Below are 25,731 nucleotides of genomic sequence, written 5' to 3'. Positions count from 1 at the left end.
AGACAGAGAACGGGAGAGTTAGAAACTTCGCATCGCCGAAATGTCTGAGCTCGGGCTGGTATCTGCAGATGGACGTCGAGAAAAGAAACCCAGAGACGTCGTCGAATGTTCATAGTGACGGAGGAAACAAGGCTAGTGCTGGGAGACAAATGCAGAGAGCCACTGCCAGGAAGAGTCGTATTGCCAAAAACAAATGTCGAGCCGGAGCTATGCAGTCTGCGGTGCTGACGAATTTTAAACCGCACCAGAATTGGATGCACAGGCCGGCTAGGGTATGTTGCCGGGGATGGTTTATTACGGCATATGGAAGCTCGCAGACGTTGGAAATGTGGAAATTGAACCGGATCTTCCTTCTGCGGATGCCGAAAATATGTCAGAATAGTCTACGGGGGCGGGCAATGGACTGCGTCGCCTGTAACAAAATGCGCCAGATTTGTTGGGCAGGCCGGTGGTTTACCCGCAGAAATAATTAAAAATCTACGAATTTTAATAATCCACCACAAATATAATATAGATCCGGGGGTTGACAGCCCGAGTCTGTAAAAAAAAATTCTCTGCTCGTGCCTGTAGGGCAAAAAAACAATTTCACAAAATTCTAATGACGAAAATTATAGAGAAAAAAATGTAGATCAAATAAATTAACAAGATCTGCAGAAGATGATCATACCCATACTGCAAATCGGGCCTTTAGGTTCTTATTTGTAAAAAAAAATTTGCCTCACGGTCGACTTTGAGCCAAAGTAGGCTTGCTTATAGTCGATTTTCACCGATTCAGCATTTCGAATGCAATGGAGAGGTCAGATCTAATGTTGGACGCTCCCAATTTCGGTAGCACTCCGGATTCAGGCTGAGGTGATGAAGCATGCAAGAGGTCTCGAACGGCTTGTGAAGAGAAAGTCTCCAAGCTCTAATACCATGTAAGAATTTTCTTAAGGGCAAAATTCACCCAAGAACTAAGAACTCAAACACAAGCACACAGTAGACCAAAGAAGGATATGATCAATTAATCAGAGTATGTCCGAATACATTGCTCTGTTCAGAATGTGATGCTAATACACTAGGAGTGCCTAATTATAAAGGCTACAGGAGAACTTCTAGAATGCATAGAAGTTAGCACCATGAAGTGTCAAACAACCAAGCACATGTCGACCAGATATGGATTATCCTCCATTAAGCACGGAAGTAAGTGTGGTGATGAGAGGATAAGCCTAGAAGAGTGGAACACACAAAACAGTGTTGTAGACACCATGTGCTCAAATAAAGGTGCATACTCCTGTGTTGTCAACATGACAAATCACAAGGTTGCACAAACTCCTAAGTGTCTCATAATAAAAATAATAAAATAATGCAATATAATTAAATAATGCATTAACCTAAGTAAACTTAAGTAAGTGTAAATAGTAAAGTACTAATTTACACCAACACATGCATTATGTTTTCAACAAGAAGTCGAAATTAGCGATTCATGATTTGTGTTGTAACAGAGATGATTCTTTGATTTTTTATCTCATTTTAGAATTTTGGAATTTGGTGCTTCTTGTATTCATGAAGTTGGTGCTTCAGTTGTGAGGGATTGGTGTTTCTAAAATAAGGTGTGGGTGCTTCCCAGAGTTGTACCTCTAAAAGATTTTCCCAAGAGGCCAATAAAGTTTCAGATTGAAAGTGGTTTTTTGCCATAAGGGGTTTTCCACATTAAAATATTGTGTCACTTTTTTATTCATTAACTATCTTACTCATGTGTTAAAATTTATAACTTGTAATTGTTTCAAGTTTTGAAAAGTATTTTAAACCACTGATTCACCCCCACTCTTAGTGGTGTTTTTATTGCAATAAGTGGTATCAGAGCCAAGTTCCCTACATCAAGTTTAACAACTTTGGGTAGATTTTGGTTGAGTAGAATACTTATCTTTTATGGCTCGAGATATTTCTTCAAAGGTTCATATTTTTGATGGATCGAATTATGCTTTTTGGGAAGTAATGATGCAAACATATTTGTTATCTATTAATGTTGATGCTTGGGCTTTAGTTCTTAATGGTCATAAAGTTCCTAATACTTTACCCACAGATCCTGATGAAAAGAGGGAGTATGAAATTGATATGAAAGCTAAATTTGCTATACTTAATAGTTTATCTAAATATGTTTTTGTTAAGGTAATGCATTGAAATTCTTCTAAAGAAGTATGGGACAAATTGAAAAACACATATCATGGTAATGAAAGAGTTAAAGAAGCCAAGATACAACATTTGAAAGCAAGATTTGGAGACCTTAAAATGGGTAATGATGAAAAGGCAGAAGACTATCTCCTTAAGATAGATGATATTGTAAATGGCATAAGAAGACTTGGTGAAAAAATTGATGATATTGATGTTGTAAAGAAAGTTTTGAGATCTCTTCCTGATAAATTTGATTCTAAGATATGTTCTATAGAAGAAACTAGAGATATTAACAATATACAATGGAAGATGTTCATGGAGCACTTGTAGCTTATGAAATGAGAAAGTTTAGCAAGCAAGAATCCACAAGCAAAGAAGTAGCATTCAAGGTAGAAGAGAAAGTGAAGCGTGTCTCTTCATAATCAAAAGATCTCGATGTTCTTGAAGCACATTTATCAAGGAAATTAAATAAAGGAGTAGGTAAATCCAAAGGTAAACTTTCTTTCAAATGCTTTAATTGTGGTAAAATAGGACACTTTGCATCTAAATGTCCTTATAATAGTCATGATGAAGTAGATGATGAGAAAGAGAAATTAAGTAAAAATAAATTGTATAATAAAAAGAAGTTCTTTAAGAAGGAGAAGAGTTTGATTGTTGGTGTATAAGATAGTGAATCTTGTAGTTTTGAATGTGATGAAAACAAAGTTTCACTCATGGCTATAAAAGCTACTTGTCAAGAATTAGATAGTGATGATGATGTTGAACTTTTTGAGGCTGATTTAGAATGTGAATTTCTTTATGTACTTAAAAAGATCAAGGAATTAAAAAGGAATTGAAGTGTTCAAGAAAAAAAATTTCTAAAAGAAGAAGAGAACTTTGAAAAATAAACTAAGGACTTACATCAAAAAATAGAATTGAAATTACAAGTTGAGGGACAAAAGACAATTGTCTTTGTCACTAAGGAAGAGTTAAGTTCTAAAGATTAGGAATGTACAAGGTTAATGAATGAAGTAGTATCATATAAAAGAAATTTATAAAAATATGAGAACACTACTTTGGATGATATGCTAGGGAAACAAAGAAGAACTGATGATCTAACAGGAATTGGTTTTGAACTTGAACAATGTTCTAGTGACAAGAAAGATAAATCTTTATTGAGGTATTTAAATCTGAAAGTAAGGATAAAAATCAGAATACTACCACTTCAAATGTAGATAAAAATAGATTATATTAAGCACTTCATTCATGGGTAAAAGATACTCAAATAAGTTCACTTATTTCTTTGATGGGTATTGCTTCATTTATCATCAATATGGACATATAATAAGTAATTGCAAACACATGTCAAGGAGTTATTTAAAGTTTCATTTTGGTTATTCCTTTCCTAAAATGAATGATCTAAGATGCTACAAATGCAATCTCTTTGGTCATGTTATGAGTAATTACAAAACTAAGTCATTTTAGAATGATCAATCTTATGCTAGTCTACAAGTTGAAAAAGAATTTGATACTAAAGTGACTAAGATATGGAGGCCTAAGATTAATAAGTCTATGTTTGTTCAAATGGCTCTACATTATAAAGAAAATGACTTATGGTTAATTGATAGTGGTTGTTCTAGACACATGACAGGAGATAAAACAAAGTTTGACAAATTGATTAACTACAAAGGTGGCAATGTTAGTTTTGGTGATGATTCTTCAAGGAAAATTGAGGGTTTTGGTTCTTTATTGCTTAGTGACAAAATGTCCATTCATGATGTGTATTATGTTGATGGATTAAAGTAAAAACTTCAAAGTGTTAGTCAAATTTGTGATCATCGATATGGAGTTATTTTTTATGACCATGGTTGTCAAATCAAATTAAAATATGGATAGTTGATCGCATCAAGTAACACATCTAAAGGGAATGCATACACTTTAAAAGATATCATGAATACTAACAATCATGAAGATGTTTGTCTTATGGGATAGGTGGATGAAAATCAGTTATGGCACAAAAGACTTGGGCACTTGAATTTTGACAACTTGGTAAAAGTTAGTAAGCATCATAGTGTAAGAGGTATGGCATGTATAAGTAAGCTAGAGAATGTTACTTGTGAAGGGTGTCAACATGAAAAACAAACAAAGGAATCTTTTCCTTCAAAAGAATATTTTTCTTCTAAAGTACATATTGATTTATGTTGTCCTACAAGGACAATGTCATTAAATGGTGAAAAGTTTTTTTTTTTTAGATGATTATACAAGAATGACATGCGTAACCTTCTTAAAGAATAAATCAGAGGAATTTAAAAAGTTTAAGATTTCGAGGAAAATGGTTGAAAATGAGTCAGAGAGATTAAATGCTTACGATCAGATAAAGGTGGTGAGTTTACTTTAGATGAATTTGTTGATTATTGTGAAAAACATGGCATAAAAAGACAATATGCAGCATCTAGGACACCTCAACAAAATGGAGTTGTTGAGAGAAAGAACTGAGCAGTGAAAGAAATGGCAAGGACTATGTTAGATGAATCTAAAGTACCAAATCAATATTGGAAGGAAGCAGTTCACACAGCAGTATACATTTTAAACATGGCACAACTAAGGGTAAAAACTAAATACACTCCTTATGAGTTATGGTATGGAGATCCTACTTCTGTTGAGCATTTTTAAAAAATTGGAAATAGATGTTTCATTAAGACTTCTGATGATAAAATAGGAATCTTTGATTCAAGATGTGATGAAGGAATATTTTTAGGATATTCTTCTCAAAGTAAAGCTTACAGATATTTTAATAAAAAGGTTGAATAAACTTGTTTAAAGTGTACATGTGAAAGTGGATGAAGTTGTGTAGGATAAAAAGTAAATAAGAGTGGATAATACTTTCCTACAAGACAGTGATAAGGATTTGAAAGAAACAGATAATAAAGTTGATTAAGGTGAAGAAGAGATAAAAGATCAAATAGAAACACCATAACCCATAGTTACAAAGGCTATAGGAACAAGATTGAAGAAGTATCATCCTCAAGAACAGATTATAGGGGATACACATGTAGGTATTTAGACAAGAACAAGAACTACATCTAGTGAATGTGCTTATCTTTGTCTGTTATCTCAAATTCAAACTAAATCATATAAAGAAGCTAGTATGGATGACTTTTGGGTTAATGCTATGAAAGAGGAACTAAGTCAAATTGAAAAGAATAAAACTTGGGAATTAGTGCCTAGACCTGAAGATAAAAATGTAATAGGTGCTAAATGGATCTTTAGAAATAAACTTGATGAAAATGGACAAATATTAAGGAACAAGGTTATATTGGTTTGTAAGGGGGTTTTATCCCTCTCTTCTCTTACATAAGTTCATAAATGAGTGATAGGCTTCAAGGGGAGCATATTTTTATTATCTTTTTGTTACATTGAAACCTTGGTATATCTCCTTTGTTATTGATGTCAAAGGGGGAGAAAATTGAAGATGAAGATGTCTATATGATGGATATATAGGTATATGTACATATAAAACATATACAGGTACACATGGATATACAAGTATAGATATATGATATATGGGTACACATGGATATATAGGTGGAAGTTGGTATTGACATCAACACCAAAGGGGGAGTATATTGAACCTTGGTATTTGGTCTTTGATTGTCGTCATTGATGTAAATAATGAAATTATAATGAGTATATGATATGCTTAACATCATGTAATTATCTTATTTTATGTCCTTAAATATTGTTCAAAACATATTCAAGACAAACACTTAAGTGTTATACAAGTAACACTTAATGTTCACATTGGTTAAGAAAACGGTTACGAAAAAATAGTTTTGTTCTATGAGAAAGTTGACATAATTTTTTATCAGTTAGACCCCAACTATCATACATTTTTGGAAAGGCCTTTGATTTATCTAAAATAATTCTTTGTTTATTTTTACATAACATATGTATGAAAATTGGAAAAGTTTGTTTATCAGAAGTAGTTACCAAATTGTTATGACAATTTTATAGTTTTGAGCAGTTTTGGTCTAATGGAAGTTTGGGGTATGTACCTACCTCCAAAATTTTGACTTTCTTAGTTTATAAGTAGAGGATACATTCTTGTAAAATATTGAATAGGTGGTTTTGATAGAATTTGTAGGATTTGTGTGGAATTTTTTGTAGACCGAACAATTTGCAAGCATGTTTTCAATAACAAAGAAGAGGGTAATGCTTTATGTTTCTATTTTCCTATTTGTGATTTGATTTTCATTGAAGAATTTTATCATATGTAGAATAAGGATTATATATATTTCTTCTTCATTCATTCATATCAGTATTTTATCATATCCTTTAATGGAAAAAGAAAACATATTTGGATATTGGATGTTTTGAGGAGAATAGAAGTATATCCCGCATTATATTTTCAACAAGAAGTTGAAATTAGTGATTCATGATTTGTGTTGTAACAGAGATAATCCTCTAACTTTTTATCTCATTTATTCATTTTGGAAGTTGATGCTTCTTGTATTCATGAAGTTGGTGCTTCAGGTGTAAGGATTAGTGTTCCTTGAAATTGGTGTTTCTAAAACAGGGTGTTGGTGCTTCCCAGAGTTGTACCTCTAAAAGATTTTCCCAAGAGGCCAACAAAGTTTCAGATTCAAAGTGGCTTTTTACCCTAAGTGGTTTTCCATGTTAAAATATTGCGTCACTTTGTTATTCATTAACTATCTTTCTCATGTGTTATATTTTATAACTTGTAATTGTTTCAAGTTTTGAAAAGTATTTTAAACCACTGCTTTGCCTCCCCCCCCCCCCCGCCCACCCACCCACCCACCAACGATGTTTGTATTCCAACATATAGAGTTCATGACATGTTGATTACTAGTTATCTAATTGAATTCATTAAGTTGTTGTCCCAAAGTGTGGAAAATTATATAACTCATATCCTACTAGGATATAACATATTCTTTGGATAGGCATCAAGGATTTGATGTCAGTGCACATACCAAAAGAATATAAGATAATGAATATTATATGACTGATATTTCTTGTTGAACCATACTTCATATTATATTGAAAATATAACATCTAAGTTGATGGATATATGTTGATATCCTTAAATATGGCATTCTAGGAATATCATACTGAGATTATATCTCTTCATATACTTGAAAGCATAATGTGTTCTATAACAATCCTCCCTAGCTAAGAGGGAGTATTAAGTTTTTAGCTTTAGTCAAATTGATTCACTCATGAGATACATTGTTGATGGTAAATCATCATTTAGACAAATATTCTTAGATATATAATATATTATATATATGGTTATTTATATTATTGTTAATATATTATTATTAATGATGATTAACCATAGAGACATGTGTCTTCATGAGACATGTCTCCTCCTCTCATATTTATTAGTCTTCAAATATGCATTTGGAACACACCAATTACAATCATAGTGTTATTACATTTGTAGAAAATAGTCTATATGATCTCAACAAATCAAGGATGACCAAATCACCATTGATGTGTCAAGGGTGAAGTTTTCGGCCTTGATTAAATGAGTGTGATATTGATTCTAATTTTTAAATTTCAAAGAAAGATGAAAAGGGTGCTCAGGTCTACAACTTGTTCATCGATCTAATGTCTGCAACCTGTAATAAGAAAGGTTTTTCATTGTTGATGGGGAATTTGACTCAACCAAACTCTAGATTAGGAATTAACCTTGAATTGAAATATCAGGAATGTAAATAAAATGTGTGGATTCACCTTACAATAGTAGGATCTCATGAATTGAATACAATCTTCGTACTTCACCAATTGATTTGGATTATGAAGGTGAAGACGAATAAATGTAGAAGAGGCAACAAAGCATCTTGGATGGATTGAAGAAGATCTCAAATATAAAATCCTTCAATTTCTTTAATGCTTGAATCCTTGATCTTCAATGGAGGAATCGGTTAAATGATGCTTGAATAATTGAAAGCTTGAAGACTTGAGTGCTAGTGCATGAGGGCTTGAACATTAACTTCATTGATTGAGAAATGGAGCAAATGGAAGGGTTTATATAGAGCTTAGAATTGACTAAATCCCGTAGGCCAACCTACCTATGAATTAACACCTCAAAGGTATTTGGCAATGGTACCTAAACAAAGCACCCAAAATAGGGCCTAATTAGGGGCACCCTACATCACTAATTGGCCTATCAAGGGCACACCCCATCCAACCTGATTGGTTAAGGGTGCATTGCATCCCTAAAAACTAGGGCCTTGAACCTCTGAGATCCCAAAATAGGTCTCAGATCCCAAAAATCAGGTATAGAGTCCAAGTTATAGCCATTTCAATGTGGAGAGAAGATTCCAAGTGATTAAATGAAGGGAAGGGAGGACCTAGGAGGATAGATACTACCTTGAGATTAACACCATAAAAATGGGAGCTTTAAAGAGGATCTATTGGGTTTTGATACTTGAATCAGGATTATATCTAAATTAAGGCTTTTGAGACAACACTTTAACAAGCACTTCTTGACTAGGTCATTGATGCCCCTAATATTCCAAGATGATATCTTCATTAAGAAGATGGAAGGCTCTTCCCCTTCCCATTTAGAAATAGAGATGTTCATTTTACTTGATTCCCAACTTCACCAACTAGTCTTCTAAGGACTGACTTGGGTTTCCTCCCCCTTTTCCTAAATAGTTTACCATAACTAAGTGTTTCACATTGAATGTTATATTCTAAGCCAAGACAAGGTTAGGAGCTCGAAAGCCCAACAACATGATTTTATGGACCAGGAAAAAAATCGAAGGATTGATCAAGGATATGGTGACAATAATCCTCATTGGGTTCTTCCCAGAAGTTGCATAGGATATGATCATTTAATTTAGATAATTAGTTAATATTGATCATATTGTAAACACATTCCAATTCCATAAGGATTTGGTTCAAGGTATGTTGACCCTGATTAATTTCTTGGAATCCATGAAAAGTAGTGGGCAAGTGTGACTCAAGATAATGCCATGTTAGTAATTTGTGTTGGATCTCCTCCCATGGAAAGGAAAGTTCCCCTAATATATCATTAATTTGGAGAATTTTAGTTTTTAAGGAGTTAATGATGGTTTTCGCTTCTTCTTTAGTGGTTATCCTCAACTATTTACTTGAGGAAATGAGTGGGAGGGGGGCGGGGGGATGGGTGGTGGTGAGATTGCTAGTGAGGGTTGGATCACATCCATGTTCAAGAGGGATAATCCAAATGAGATATCATAAGAGACAACATTATCATTGATTGAGAAATCACTACTATCTATGTCAATAAGGGGAAGAGGGGAAGCTAAAAAAGGAATGGGGTTGACATTGGAAATGATGATCAATCTTAAAGGTAGTTGAGTGAAGAGAGAGATGAGGGGAGAGAGAGGAATCAAAAACCCTTTGAGAAGATTCTACAAAAGGGGGAACTTGATCCTTGTAATCAAATACACCTTCCTATAGAAATTTACTAAAGATAGGTTAAGATGTTAGTGTGGGAGATATAGGTTTGATATTAAGGGTTCACAAAATATGACTAAGGGTTGATAATTCCTATGATAAAATCACCGATTTGCATTCAGAAACCTTTGAAAAGATTCAGAGAGAAGTTTAATGCAATGTTTTCATTGTGAATTGACATTTTTACCAGAGTGAAGAGAGAGTTAATAAGGATCAGAATCTTACAATCATCCTTAGGGGATTTTGGCATTTCATAACCCATGAATGTTCCTAAATAATTACGAATACTTTGGAGGGGTTTCCAATTGATTAGGGAGATCGAGAGCCTACCTAGATTATACTAGAGATCGGGATGATTTTCATCTTATATGAAAGAAGGTTGAATTTGTGGGGCCAATTAAGAAAGATAAAAGGGTAACCCTAAAAATTATTCTTCCCTTATCCAAATAATATTTCTTAAGAGATTAAATATAGAAATCAATACAATAAAAATTATTGTCAATCAAAGATATACGTATCTAGTCAACAAATGCCAAATTCCACCACATGATCATGTTGTACAATTCTTTTCCATTCTAAAATGCTAGAAGTCTAAAAGAGCTAAATGATGCCCTAGAGATGGAATGGGTGAGGGGTTGTTCGCCCAAGACTTACGAGCATGGGGGAGTGATTTCTTCCGAGATGGGGAAAGGATTTACCTTCACAACTTGAATAATAGGGTTTGGTTCTGAGATATTGCCCTCTACTGATGAATCCCTTATTTTACCCAAGGGAATTAAATTTACCTCCATAGCAAACTGTGGGATGGATGAAGATAAAGGGATTTCCCATATATCATTAACTCCGCGTGGGAGAGAAGGATCGAGTGGAATAGGTGGTTCTTGCTTGGACCTATTTTTCTTGGAGTATTACCACCTTTTGTGCCTTGTCATTTTGTGGGGCTTGACCTCCTACCTTGGAATTTTGAGTGAAGAATTTTTTTTCTAGCGAGATGGAAGAGATGCTTCTTACTAGATTTTGTAGTTGCTAAAAACCAAGAATTTCCAAGATCTAGAGGGGGAGGAGAATGAAACTAAGATGCAAAAATTGAGATCTTCATTCTCCATGGAGGATAAATCCTCAACAAGGAAGGTGGGCAAACAAACACAAGGTGAAAAATGCAAAACAATAAGGTGTGAACTTTAGAAAGTATAATTTTCATTACGTATTTTTTTAATTTTGTAATTAGATAAAAAGATATATTAAACAATTGATTGTAGAATGAGTGGTTATTGGTGCTATGAGGGTCTTGCATTGTCCAACACTTTGAAATGACCACTTTTTGACCCCTACACACATTAGAAACTCCTACAATGTGCATTATTAATATCCCAAAATTAAAACATTAACTCTAAGCAATTAAGTCACATACAAAGACAAGAAAAAAAATCATCAAAATATGATATACTAAATAAGAGATATAAGCACACGAAGTTAATTATAGCCAATACAAATGTCTTTCCCCTTAATATTTTTTTGCATGGATATTTTAAATTAGATTCCATAATCTATCATCCTAATCCAACTTCCTTGATTAATTTTAGAAAGATAAATTTAAATTTTTGATGATTTTTATGACAATAAAGACAACATGGAGTACAATGATTATTGCTTGCTTTGTTTTTTGGGTAGGTTGTGTTCTTATTTGTTGCATCAATGTTTCTGATCACACTCTGTAATCCATCATTAGGATGAAAGAGCTAAAGGAGACAAATGGTAGGATTATAGACCAAGGAAAAATAAAAAGAGGAAAGGATGAGAAGGGGAGCACAAAGATCAAGGAAGCATGAAGTGCCAAGAAAACAAAAAATCAAAGGGTAAACAAAAAATAAATAAAATAAAGAAATGAAGAAAGAATGAAAAAATAATAAGGAAGGAGACAATGAAAATAAGAACAAGAAGAAGGCTAAGACATAAATGCAAACACAGTAAAACTAAAACATGAAGTTAAAAAACCTTTATGCTTAAACACGAAAGAATCGAAACTTTAAGTTAAGGTTTCGAGGAAACTAGGTTGTGATTCTTAGGTCTCATACAAAATGGGGGACCTGCTAATGTTTTATTTTTTCTGGTTTTTCTAATTTATGTGTCTCTGCGTTGGGCTATTTGGGATTGTGGAACCTTTCTTTCCACACTTGATTTGGGGCAAGCCCCTCCTGATTTTGTTAATGAATAAATATTTCTATAATCGACCAAAAAGAACACATGATAGAATCAAAAAAGATAAAACAATAAGAGACTACAATGCAAAACAAAATCATAAGAAAATAAATGAAAAAACAATAAATAAAATGATAAATTAGAATACAAATAAAAGAAAAACATAAGAAATAATCTATAAAAGCAATTAAAAATAAAAAAGTTACATAGAAGTACAAAGACAACAAATATAAATATATAAAAGTACCAAAAATAAATAAATATCTAAATACATACAATGTAAATATACATTTACCTATACATGTATGTACATATATATCAGAAAATATAAAAACACAAGCATATATGTATAAATAAATATATAAGTGCATACGAAAAAAGTATATGTAAAGGACGTGGATTTTGATATGTACCTAGTTTTAATACCATTTATTAGTTCCTGCCAAGGCAGGAATACTTATGCATTCATGTCAATGCAAATATGACATTAAAACTAACCAATCAAATCAAAGAATTTAAAAGATTATATGAGATTTCAAATGTTTATATCTTTTTCTACTTTTTAATTATTTTATAAATCACATTTTTCATCCATTCTATTGGTCCTTACTATTTTTGGTGGGGGAGAAAATTAATTTTTTTCAACAAAAAATACAAATATTTTCTAACAACTTTGTTTTGCATTAATGAATGTATTAATTACAACTTTATCTTTTCCACATTTGTGACAAGTTGATAAGATTTTATTTTTTCAATCATTTTATCTTCCACCTCACACAACATGTCTAATCAATATTATCACAATCTATTAAATATTTTTAATTTCTTATTTTAAATATATTTATTATTAGTTTTACATTGATGTTTATTTTTGACTATTTGATATAACTTGTTCTTAAAACTTCATGTAATGCATAAGTTCAAATTATATATATATATATATATATATGTCTTTTTTAATATAATTTCAATATGTTATATCTTTGTATTCGAATTTTTAATTTTTTATAAATATTGCTTTTTTAATAAAAGTAGTTAAATTATTACTATTATAAAAATAAATTAAACAATATTATTTTTTAATTATATTTTATAATAATGTTTATAATATATATAATTGATAAGCGTTACAATTTATAAATTATATCATTTATTATTATTAATATTTTTTATTTAAACAATTTATTATTTAGTTTAAATACATTTAAAACTTATATATATTTTTTAATATTAAATTAATAATTATATTTCATATCAAAAAACATACTAAAGAAATAACCACAAAAAAAAAAAATTCAATTCTAAAAGATATATAAATTATTATTATGTTTATATAAACTATGTATTAAAATTAAATAGTTATATTTTATTTATTATTTATTACATCATATTTATTCAACAACATCAAATTTATATGTATTACATCTATTTATTATTTACAAATGTACTTTCATCAACTGGTGGAACAGAAAAAGGCTATCTGGATGGAGGGACCCCTTGGTTGGACATCTTGGGTCAACAAATTTGAAGATGTTTACCCGCAGGCCTAATCTTTTTTTGGTTGCTCTTCTGGTTCTCTTGTACTCTGTTTGGGTAGTTGTTCTCTTTAATGGTTCTCTTTCATTGATGCTCTCGTTCTAGCTGGTTGAGGCTCTGCCTCCCTCTTTTTTGATGTACTCTTTTGAACTCTTGATTTATAATATTAAAAAAAAAATGTACATATTAAATTATATAGATATTATTTTATAATTAAAAACTACTTAATTTTATGAAAAATTTAGAAATACAAAACATTAAATAGTAAATTTTCTCTAATTGTGTAAAATTAAACAAATAGTTTTACTTATAAAATATTTTTATATTTCAATACATTATAGAAATGTGAGTTTTAATATAAAAATTAAATTCTTAGTTTCATTAATTAAAATATAATATATTTTAATTTTTTATTATAACCATGATTTTATTTTGACTATTTGTTTTATTAAGAAAAATAATTATATTTAATTCTCTCTCACACACACACACACAAAACTTATGTTGTTATCACTCTATCTTACTATTTTATCTATCTTCCTCTTCCTTCTCTATATTATCTATCTTTTTTTTTCCCTCTACATTTATGTTTATGTTGTTATTGTTGTATACTACTATTTATCTCTATCTATATCTCTATCCTAGTTTTTGTCTAGTGCTAATGATTAAAAATAGTGTGAGTTCCATTTGATAATCAAGACGAGAATAATACACAGTTGGGGGAGTTATTCCAACTACTTATGGTCCTCTAATAGCATATATGGTATGCTTAAACATATAATGTTATACTCCAAATGCTTCATCACTTCTTCAAGTTCTATAATTCAAATATTGGTATGGATATCTTTCCTCATTGCACATAATTTAAGTTGTCAATATAGAAGGTGCAAATTTGTCTAAAGCATATGTATTGATCGTAGTATGATATTAAGTACTTAGTGTCATATTGGGGATTTTGGCCTCTTATTCTTGAGCTTAAATGTCCAAAGATATAATAATATAACACGAGAACTTAATAACAAAATATGAGCAATCATATCAAATCACAAGTGCATTTCTAAGACGAGAATTTAACAACAAAATATGAGCAATTCTATCAAAGCACAAGTGCATTTCTGGGCAAAAATTAATGCATTCACAATGTTAATTTAGATTCTCACTCATCTACACTTCTACAACCATTGTGCGTTAGGTAGGAACTATGATGCATTGCGTCTCTTGTTTTGAATCGTAACTTTTTTCGTTTGTAACTGTTTTAGAAAAACAAAGCATATCCGTTGAATAAAAAGCAGAAAACTTAGGCCGTTTTTGGAAAAAAAACTAGTGCGGGCTTCAACAGAAAAGCATGACCGTTGAAGAAAAACATGCAGAAAACTTCAACCATATCTGCAACATGCCCTAACATCTCTGCAACGAAAAAAAGCATGGCCGTTTTTAAAAAAAAAACAAGTGCGGGCTTCAACAGAAAAGCATGACCGTTGAGGAAAAGCATGCTCTCACTAGCAACTTTAATAGAGGAGCAGGGCAGACTCTTCTCTCGAAGTTTGCCTGGCGACAGAGAGGGTTTGTCCGAGAGATTAATTCCAGTTTTTCAGAAACCAACTAAATTCTGGAAAGATGATGTGCAATCTATTGGGCAATTGATCGTGGATGAGGAATGGAAAGATGATTGATTCTAGAGCTCTCATTTGTCACTTTATATCGTAGAAATGGTGTCCCTGCTCAATCGAATAACTGATGTGAAACAGAAAATGTCTACCGTCATGAATTGGGAAGTTGATTATGACAGAGGTACGATGAAGATTATTGGAAAATTGATCACAGATGAGGAATGGAAATTCGTGAAGATGATTGGGGAATTGATTCTAGAGCTCCTGTAAAAATGCTGCCTCTGCTCAATCGAATATCACATTCAACCTTTCCAACGCCCCGCAGAGGGAAGCTCAAGGAAGAGGCAGAGCACAACTGATGGAGGCGAATTTCTTGTTCTAGGTGATTCCTGTTGCACGTGTTTGATGTTATATATTATTTTGTTGATCTTTTTCTGGGACTGCTTGCTCTTGTTTATTACATTGCTATTTTGAATATGAACGAATTGCAAGTGAATGTAAGATCTCCTTCAACTCCCATTGATTTAGTCCTTTTTTTGGGTTAAATACTGTAGACGTAGAGAATGTAATTATACTGTAGAGTCTCGCCTCTGTTAGCAAAGACTCTGTGGACTTATACAGTAAAAATTCAATTAGATGGAAAGTTAGTACTCTTCTGGAGTCCTGTATCCATTTTGTCCTGCAATATGAGCCAACATATCCCTGTAAACCTGGAATCTTTATTCAAAGACCGAATCAATAGGTTTTTGTTGTTCAAGTGCACATTTGCTTGGAAGATTCCTTGTTTTAGGTGTACTTATGATACATATTTTCAAACCTCAACAATTTTAGGTACTTAGCTGCATCTTATCCCAAGACACTTAGCTTTGCAAATGAGCTAATGTCTTATCAACTCCAAAATGGTCTGCAGTTTTGGACATATATGCTTCCCTCACCAGTAGAAGCCTTTCTTCTTTTAGTCTACAACTTTGAAGTATGTGATACTAGTTCTTTGTTGTAGTTATACCCTTACCATTAAGACCATCTCTGAGCTTGGACTCAGGAAGGTCTATTTTGAGTGCATTGTAAAGCGAAAATGATGCAAATTTAACCACACAAGACTCATCAAATTATCTCAAAGATTGAAATGGTAGAATAAGGGACGAAGGAGCATTTTTATAGCTTTAAAATTTTCTTGATAGATTTTCACACCCTTACTATTTTCCTCCTGGTTACTATACCTCATCTACTTGGATAATCACTTCTTACTCTAGATTTATGTCTTTCTAAGGAGAAAATGTGCCAAACATGTTTTTACTGGGAATCTACTGGATAAGTTTGTTAAATAACGTGCAATTTAATAGGGATAATTTTATACACAGAATTTGTTCTGGTGTTCTGGTCAAAACATTGATTAGCAACTAAGCAACTTTTAAATATAACTGGATGTGGTACAATTCCAAAAGTAAAGATCTATGATCACATTTGTTTGGAATATTTTTTATGAAGTCGCAATATGGATATGTGTATGTGTTAAAACTTAATATTTATCATTCTTGTGGTTGTTTCAGGATTTGATTAAGCATTGATGGCATCAATACAATAAAAATAGCCTGCTGCATATGCTTAACAATATTCCTCTTCAAATGCCGGAAGCTCTAACCCTTTTTTGGATGGAAAGGCTATCAGGTAGTTGTTTATGATTTAATATATGAAGGAATGTTGTGTCCCACATGATCAGCACCTCTGATATCTATCAGGCAGCTCACTTTCTGCAGAGCATTGCTCAACTTTATATCTCTTTCAGCAACCTCCATTTGGCTTACGTGTTGTAACTTGTAAGATATTCTTCTCTAGTATGCTCTGAAATTTCTCTCCAAAGGAATTCTTAGTGTACCATGAATGTTTTGCAATCTTCATAGATGTGTATTATCATGAGTCAATGGTCTAATATAATTAGTGAAATTTATGTGCTGATTTGTACCTTTTTTTTGTTTTATCTATTCAATGGATGTATGCTTTTGAAAGGGCAATTTTTAATATCAATAAAAGTGAAATATATTCTATGATAATCATATCTTATTTTAATTTTAATTATAAAACAAGTCAAAATTTATTCAATAAATTTAATGTATATAGTATTAATAGTAACTCTAATACATGGTTTTCTGTTGCATTTGCAGGTTCGTTAAACAGCTTGACTGGCAAAGTCAGATTCATCTCATAGACTATGAATGGTTGGAATGATGTCACATTCTTTAGCTGTCATTCTATTTTTATTTGGCATGGCCATGCCTCTTTTGTTTTCATTTGGAGGTCTACTTTTATAGGTTTTATATGCGTTTTTTTTTTAATCTTTTTTTTATGAGAAGATTTTCTCTTTTTAGTTTTATTGGTTTTTTCTTTGTTTTTTTTTGTGGTTGATGATTGTTTAATGGAGCTCAATAAAGATAGTAGGGATGACAAGGAGACCAGAAAAGAAGCAGCAGTACACATCACAAGCATCAAGAAAAATGCAACAGGTACCAACCACACTTCAGTAATACAACTCTCGTTTACAATCATTTTATAAATGCTTTGATAATAATCCACCATATTTACCTCTTTGTTCACTTAGTTCAGTTTCACTTAAAACATTGTTTTTAAAGTAGGTTATATGTTTTGAATTTATTTTTTACTTTGATGAACTGGCTTTTTCAATTCATTGATTCCCCTAGAAAATTTCATAGAAAATAGATCCAAGACCTCTCAAATGAGAGGCTCACAACTTACCATTGCGCTGCAGGGTGTTCCCTGCTGTCCTAGCTTTTTTATCTAATTATATCATAAAGTAATTGAAAGAATCTAAAGCCCAATTTTTTTATCTGCTTTAATTAATCTAGTCTTTTAAGCCATCTGTTAACTTATAGATCTGAGTTACTTTATACAGTCTAACATAACATATAGGTTAGAGGTTAAGTTTGTAGTCTTATAATATGTCATCCACACTTAGATTGCATATCACTGTAACTCACTCACAATGTAACATCTGAAATTTCATTAAGCTTAAACCTGTATCATTCTTGAACCCAAAAATATCTATGAATCTTGCCTCACAAAATATTGTAAATCACTTAAAATATATTGGACAAGTTTTATACGAATCTTGAAATACATAGCCTTCCATGTCTACATATGACAGGACAAGTCTTTTCAAACCTGAGCTATAATATTCATTTTGATCGATTACATAGCTAAAATCCTTTTGATGAGTGAAGATTTGCAGGTGTCATAAACCACAAGTCATTTTAATCATATATTTGAAACTCCAAATAAACCATAAAGGTTTGTAGCCTTGCTGAGTTTTCAAATCAGCTAGTGAAACATGGGATCATCACACACGGTGTATGCTTTGATAGTTGAGACCAACCTTCAGAGAAGGTTGGTTCCTCTTGGTACTTAACCTATAATACTACTTTCACTGAGAAAAGGGAGAGAAAAAGACTTGAAATGGGGTGATGCACCATATAACTTTGTGCCCTTTACTGCTGTTTTGTTTTTGTAATGCATCAATAATCGACTCAGTTTCACAAAAATCAATTGTAATTTTATGCCAATACAACAATGTTTTGCAAGAAGGTTTGAGTTTTCAATAGTTTCTGAATGAGAAGAGATGTTTTCACAGCTAAATAACTGTTTACAACCTGCATAAAGTGTACATGTTCTGCCTAAAGTTGCTGGTACGAGTCATGCATTTTTTGCCTTCGAAAACACAATAATAGTCCAATCATTATTTTGTACACGGTCTAACATCTCCTGAGAAGGAAGAATCACTGAAATTTGATTGTTGAATGGTGTTCCTCTATAGTACAAATTTAAAAATGACTAATTTTCTCTTGAAAAATGAAATATTACACATGCTCCAGCCTCTAGGATTGATTTTCTGAGTAACAATACAATATTTCTTTCCTAGATAGAAGCTTTTTAGGTTTCAGTATAGAACAGAAAATATGTAAGAATTAACCTTCAAGAGATAATCCCAAGCGTTCCTTTATGGAGGAATAAATGTTTTTTCATCCCTTGAGGCCAAGTCACCCGCTTTACAGTGTTGAGGAAACACTTTTCTAACTCACTGCCTTAAACATTTCTAACAAACTCTTCATTAAGGCATAGAAGATGAGGTGGTTTTATTGTAAACTGAATGATCTAGATATTCTCCTTGGGAAAAATCAAAACTCTTTGGATCTCCTGCAAGAGTCAATAATGGTTTCCAAATGTCATTGCTGTCTTTGCTAATCATAAATCTTGTCAAGTAGCTTCCTGCTTGAAAACAGGTGCATGTTTCTTATGATTTTTAACTTGTCTTGATTCCGTGAAGGTGTGGGAAAAGAGCCTGCTTCCAATGCATCTCCAAACCGTGTTAGGAGCCATAATAGATTGCCTGAATAGATTCTTCCATAGTTATATTTAATGGGCCTTTTTTAGCATGCATTGTTGCTGACTTGAATGTTGCCATGCAATTAAATCCCTTATTCACATCTCATTATTATTAAAGGTTGATATTTGGAAACAGCTGTCACCATACTGGTGAACATGTCCAAATGCATGTAAAATGTATAACATTTGAATTTCATTACACAAGCCTCTTATTAATGTCACTCTCTCTAGATTGACCATCTTCAACACTACTATGATACCTCCAATAATCACAGTGATACCATCTGACAACTTGATATCAATCACCATTTGCATTTAGTTATTAGGTTGTAAAATATAATGTGAATGGATCTGCTCTTCTTCTTCTTCTTCCTCAGTGGTAGTTTTCAACCATGAATCTGCATTCTTCATTTACATTATTAATATCTCTAGCCTTTTCTACCGATCTTAAAATTTAGGCCTTCTTTGTATTAACTCTCTATCCATTGCAAATGATTTAGAAAAAGTTTATATCCATCCAAGCCATTTTTTTATTTTGCATTGCATCTCATGCAAAAATGTTGTTAACCAACAAGCTTCCTCGGTTCCAAGGGAATGACCAACTTACCAAGTCCCATTTTCCTTTTTAAAGTCTAGTTAGAAAAGCTATAAATGTATGTGAATTGGTGTAATTAAGAGAATAATGAGTGGCTGTAAAGACATCTATATAGAAAACCAAAGTTATTGTTTCCTTATGCCTGTCCACACCCTACATCACAAATGTCTTAAACCTAGCTTTATTTGGAACAATGATGTGAAAAGGCTTTTCCAACTGTGAGAAACTCTACTGCCACTAGGCAAAGTTACGAGACCTGGCTCCTTGTCTCTTTTGATAGCATTAAATGAACTCTCAACAGTAGAAATTGGAGGTTGAATGGTCAAGTATCCTACATTGAATCCCTGCTACCCATAGCTTTACAACCTGTCTCAAGCTTGTTTATAACTCAAAAATAGAATGCACGCAATCACCTTTAGCATCATGTCCACTAAGGCATGTTGTACCTGAAAATCTGGTTTTCTGAATTTGATGAGGCAATGCAGATACATTATCTGGTTCTCTTCTTTCTGCTGGACTTATAGATCCAATGGTAGTATCTGATCTCTGCTACCCATAGCTTTACAACCTGTCTCAAGCTTGTTTATAACTCAAAAATAGAATGTACACAATCACCTTCAGCATAATGTCACTAAGGCATGTTGTACCTGAAAATCTAGTTTTCTGAATTTGATGAGGCAATGCAGATACATTATCTGGTTCTCTTCTTTCTGCTGGACTTATAGATCCAATGGGAGCATCTAGTTTACCAGATACCTCATATTTCTTCTGAGAAAAAAGCTATGCACTACTTTCACAATCCCCCAAAGCACATCATATGCATAGAATGCCCACAGCTATTAAAATCTGACTTCACAACAGCTACCTTGTAGTTTTTTTTTCATTTCATATTGGGGTTATTTGATCTTCAAACATGGAGGAATATACACTCCAATACATATAATACCTTCTAGTGTTGCTACTGAAGCAACATCAAGAGGTAATGTGTCTAATATACCTGCAATACCATCTTTAATAATTCAAGCGTAGCTGCTATTGAACATTTTCAAATGAATAGCAACAGATAGCAAAATTTGGCCCAAATGAGGTTGCATGTACACTAAAATTTCCCTTGTTTCAATTTCATTAAGATCTAATAGCACCTCCTACCTTCATACACGTTTGTTGTTTCATTTTCATTTTACACTATATATATATATATATATATTTCTTCATGAAATACGGCTGTCATTTTATTGACTGTGTGAAACTTTCACATATTTTTCATGACTTCCCGTGGTCTCAATGTTCTTCAAAGACTGTCATTTGTCCCTGACCTTCCATCAGGTTACATTGTCCTTTTAGGATGCTTAACTATGGATTGTCCCCCATGCGATAACTGTCCATAAATATTTGGTTGTCACTGTTCATTTGTTGCAAGGGTTTTGGACAGGGTTTCAGAAGTACTTATTCACTCTTTACTGTTGCTACTACCGTTTCCCAACCTTCTATGACCTTGTTAGATAATGCCTTCATCATTTGATGTTGGACCTCTATAGATTTATTGTCATTTGCATGACAGTCTTTAGTTCCTTTTGTGTTGGCCTGTGTATATCATGGACTTTTGTTATATGGATGACATTGTCATTCTTTCTAACCTCTGCTATATGTATACCACCATTCTTTGCTTTCCTGATTGATTGGTCTTCTTCTTACTGCAAGTCGTTCTTTAGCATGATTATTGTTATTGAAAACTTGTTCACTGCCCCTTTTGGGCTTTTTATATACAAGTCTTTGACATTTCCCGTGTTCTTGAGCATGAAGCAGACTCTACTCTTTCACAGAGGCTCTCTTAATCTTCCACTGTTCAATATTACATGAAATGGATTTAATTTAGCTCCTACCATTCGGTCTATCTTGCTAAGAGGTTTTGTAAACTAGCAACTGCCACTCTTTTGATGATGACTGTCATCAAGATCCAAACTGTATTCCCTGAACAACTTCCTTCCATGACAATGCAACCACCTCTTATCCCTAACTACCTTTTGCTTACTGTATGATACAACCATCTTCATAAGGACATGTAGACTGAATTTATGGTGTCTGTTCAATCTATAGTTTGTACTAACTCTTTGTTTATTCACTTGTATATGGTATCATCCACTATGTAATGTACTGCAATAGTGTGACCCTTCCATGTTTAAGACTCATAGAATACTCTTTAATCACTTCTCGAAACATTAATGTCCCTCTGTCTTCTATACTTGTCTCTGTTTCATAACATCTGTCAGGCATCTAACAGAAAAACAGTTACATCTTTAGATATTATTCTTCCTTTTCCTAAATAAGCCTCTCTTCAAATCTCTTAATGAGTATCCATTTAATATTCTTGACTTTTGACTGTTATCGCCTAGTAAACTTTCTTTACATTATTCATATGCAGCATCTTGTTCATTACGTTTGAAATGTATCTCATTTATTTTTTCTTATGATGTGCATTCATTAACCTATGTGCTCTTTGTCATTCAATATCTTAAAAACTGTCCCTGTTTTGATCATGAAAATGCACTGAACTACCTCTTCAGGTTTTTGGGTGTTTCTCATGTAATTGTGACAGTCATAGACACAAGTTAAGGAAAGCTCATATCCTTTATTACATGGTATGACTGTCAACCTTTTATGCTTGTTTAATGAATGTCCTACTATTTTAATCTCCTCTTTCTCTCTCTCTCTCTCCCTGCTTGATGACTGGTTGTCATCGCCCCTTCACTGTCTCTTTTTGTAGGTTTTCAAGCTTTGTTTGAACTGTTCATTGCCACTGTTACGAAGGTGTCAGGAATAATTAACACATTGGGCTCAAGAGTCTCAAGAAAACTTAGCTATTTAATTTTTAACTTATAGACACTTGATGAAGGGAAAGATATTCCCAGCCACACATCATTGTCTCTGTAGATCCAAAATGTAGAGACAACGAAGCTAGGTGTTTTTAAAAGTTGGCACAGCTGGCACACTTTTAAATTTTCAATCAAGACAACTGTCCTGTCATTGTCATTATACCTCTTTCATATATGTTGTGAGATTCTCTTCTCTAGCTTATATTTCTTAAGACATTTCTTTTAATGACAGCAAAGAACACTCTAGTTGCTATCCTTGCCATTGCAACTTTTATATGTTGCTGATTTTATATTCAAAGTCGGCTTTTAATATCGTCCAACCTAACTAAATAATTTGTTGTGTTAGTGTTGTACACACTTGATGAAAGGAAAGATATTGCCACTCATCAACTCATCATAGTCTCTACAGATCCAAAATGTGAGACAATTGAAGCTAGGTGTTTGCCCCCTTTTAATCAAGACAATTGTCTTGTCACCATCATTATACATCTTTCATACATGTTAGATTTTCTTCTCTAGCTTATATTTCTTGATACATTTCTTTTAATGACAGCAAAGAACACTCTTGTTTCTACACTTGCCATCAAAGGTTTTATATGTTTCAGATTTTATATTCAAATTTGGCTTTTAATATATAACTATCATGGTTGTTTGTCTTTTCCGTGTTGTAGAAACTCTATATGTCATTGATCTTGTAGTAGACTGATCACTTTCTCCATTTATCATAATAGCAATGGCTCATTGACTATTTTTATGGTTCATCAGTTTGTTCACCTCTTCGTGACTGTCGTTATAATGAAGCTGACATTTATTTGCATTTCATGAAACAAGCTCCTTTAAGTATTACCAAGCTAAAATAAAAATAAGTAAAGCGAAGGCAATAGATGTACTATACAGTGTTAATATTTTTCATTTTTAATTCTATATTATGCAGTTTTACTTATAATCTTCTTGAACATATGTTGGGGTTTCATCACTCTATCCAGCGGCTCTACCTGCTTTAGACCATGGTTTTCATCCCCAGTTCCCTTTCTCTGCATTTTCTTTCCTTTTCCCTATTTAAATTCTTCTTCCACAAATAGATTATTTGTCCCGCTTTAAGGTGACCACTGAAAAACATCCACTTGCATCATATAAATAGATTTCCAAATACTTCATTCTCGTTCTCATCCTTATGGATTCCTTAATCCTGTCGAGAAGAAATGTAAATATACATATTTTCCTTTGTGCATCAACAAGGGCGTAGGCTGTGCTTTATGACAGTAATGAAGAAGTGCTATTCTAGAGTTGCATTTGTTGTTAAAATAAAACAAATATATGTGAAAATCCTGTGTTAGATCATTTGTATTTTGTGTAACAGAGTTAGGCATATCTATGCTCATATATTTTTCTATTTGAGAGTTTTGATGCATATATATCTTCATTAATTTTTTTTATTGAATCTTCTTATATCAGTTTTACTTAGCCTGCCAAACACTGAAGTCATTTTATATTTTATTGGCAGGAAAATCATCTAAATTTTAACAGTGGTTGGTGTTGATTGTTTGACAGGCCGAGTTAGTGTTTGAAAATCTTTAGAGAATTGATTAGATAGTTGCTGAAGTCAAGTGGTGAAAGTAAACCACTGAGTCGTTTTATATTTTATTGGTAGGAAAATCATCTAAATTTAAACAGTGGTTGATGCTGATTGTTTGACAGGCCGAGTTAGTGTTTGGAGATCTTTAGAGAATTGATTAGATAGTTGCTGAAGTCGAGTGGTGAATGTAATTTTCAAATATTGGATTGGATATTAAATCTGATATATAATATTCAAATTTGTAGAAAATATTGTATTTTTAATTAATTGTTGAAATTGATGTAGATATCACTTCTAAGCTATCAGACAATTTATTGGATGATGCAACATCTAAAACTTGAGAAGACGTTGCATATTTGAATTAGCTGTTCAAATTGGTGCATCAATAAATGTAATATGTAAATTGAGACAATATCTATCCAGTGAATTGATATGTAAACTGCTTTATAATTTAAAACCATTATTTTTATTTGGGAGGGGTTGAATTTGCCCCCTCCCTAAGGCTGCAAAGAGTGGTCATTAGCTATGGCCATTCTTGCAGGTCTGGTGTCTCTTGTCTCTGTGTTATTGTTTAAAACTTTTTACTATTGATTTTCTAGCATGACATTTAATTTTTTTTGAATTTTTTGAATTTATTTTTCATTTCATTATCTGTAATGACTTACAATTGTAGTGAAATGTAATTAATATGTGCAATAATATTCTTTAATTATAACAAAGTTTTGTAATATTTCAATAAGTAGTGGTATTGTTAGCAAAGTGTATTTTGAACATTTTACTGTTTTGGTTGGAATTCATTCATCATTTTTGTGATGTGAACTTGAATTAGTTATTGTTTGTTGAAAGCTTGAGTTTGAATTTAGGTATTGACTTTTGATGATTAGTTTGTGTAACATTCAATTTTTATGCTTGAATTTAGAATACTTTGTTTGGATTTATAGAAAGTGTCTACTTGAGCTTTGCTATTTAATTTGTGTATATGTTTTAATTTGCATATACACTTAGTTTTTGTTTTCTGTGACTCTTAAACATGTGTTTAATGTGTTTGACTTTGACATCTAATATAAGTACATTAGTGTTATAACTTAAACATTCATTTAGTTTGCATGTTTGAATTTCAGCATCCGTTCATGTGTATTGTTCCTTTGTTCACTTTGTACTCGGCTGAGACAATTTCATGTGGAGCATTATTTTTGGCATCCACTAGTTGGAATTGACAACTCTCTCTCTCTCTCTCTCTCTCTCGGGTTGTGAGTTGTATTTGGCTTCTATGGAATTGGGCTTGGTGCACGTGCATCTGTTCTAGGAGGTTGTGTGTTTCAACTATAGTGTTAGTTTTGTCTA

General features: G+C 32.5%; 1 long non-coding RNA gene across 6 annotated transcripts; it reads left to right on the top strand.

The window, feature by feature from the left end:
* The first annotated feature begins 14,624 nt into the window (after window positions 1-14,624).
* LOC149549158 (uncharacterized) lies at window positions 14,625-25,009 on the top strand. Of its 6 annotated transcripts, none has more exons than XR_016354051.1 (5): window positions 14,625-15,330; window positions 16,499-16,616; window positions 16,688-16,765; window positions 17,111-17,449; window positions 24,673-25,009. It is a non-coding gene; the product is annotated as an uncharacterized LOC149549158 (long non-coding RNA). The 6 variants fall into 6 exon arrangements; XR_016354048.1 differs by having other exon boundaries at window positions 24,316-24,941; XR_016354049.1 differs by lacking the exon at window positions 24,673-25,009 and adding an exon at window positions 24,510-24,636.
* Window positions 25,010-25,731: the final 722 nt, after the last annotated feature.

Source organism: Cupressus sempervirens, chromosome 7 (assembly GCF_028749045.1).
Source record: "Cupressus sempervirens isolate cs-2001-9-10 chromosome 7, ASM2874904v1, whole genome shotgun sequence".
Lineage (NCBI taxonomy): Eukaryota > Viridiplantae > Streptophyta > Pinopsida > Cupressales > Cupressaceae > Cupressus > Cupressus sempervirens.
Note: the sequence above shows the minus strand (reverse complement) of the source record. Positions and strands in the feature narration are given on the sequence as shown.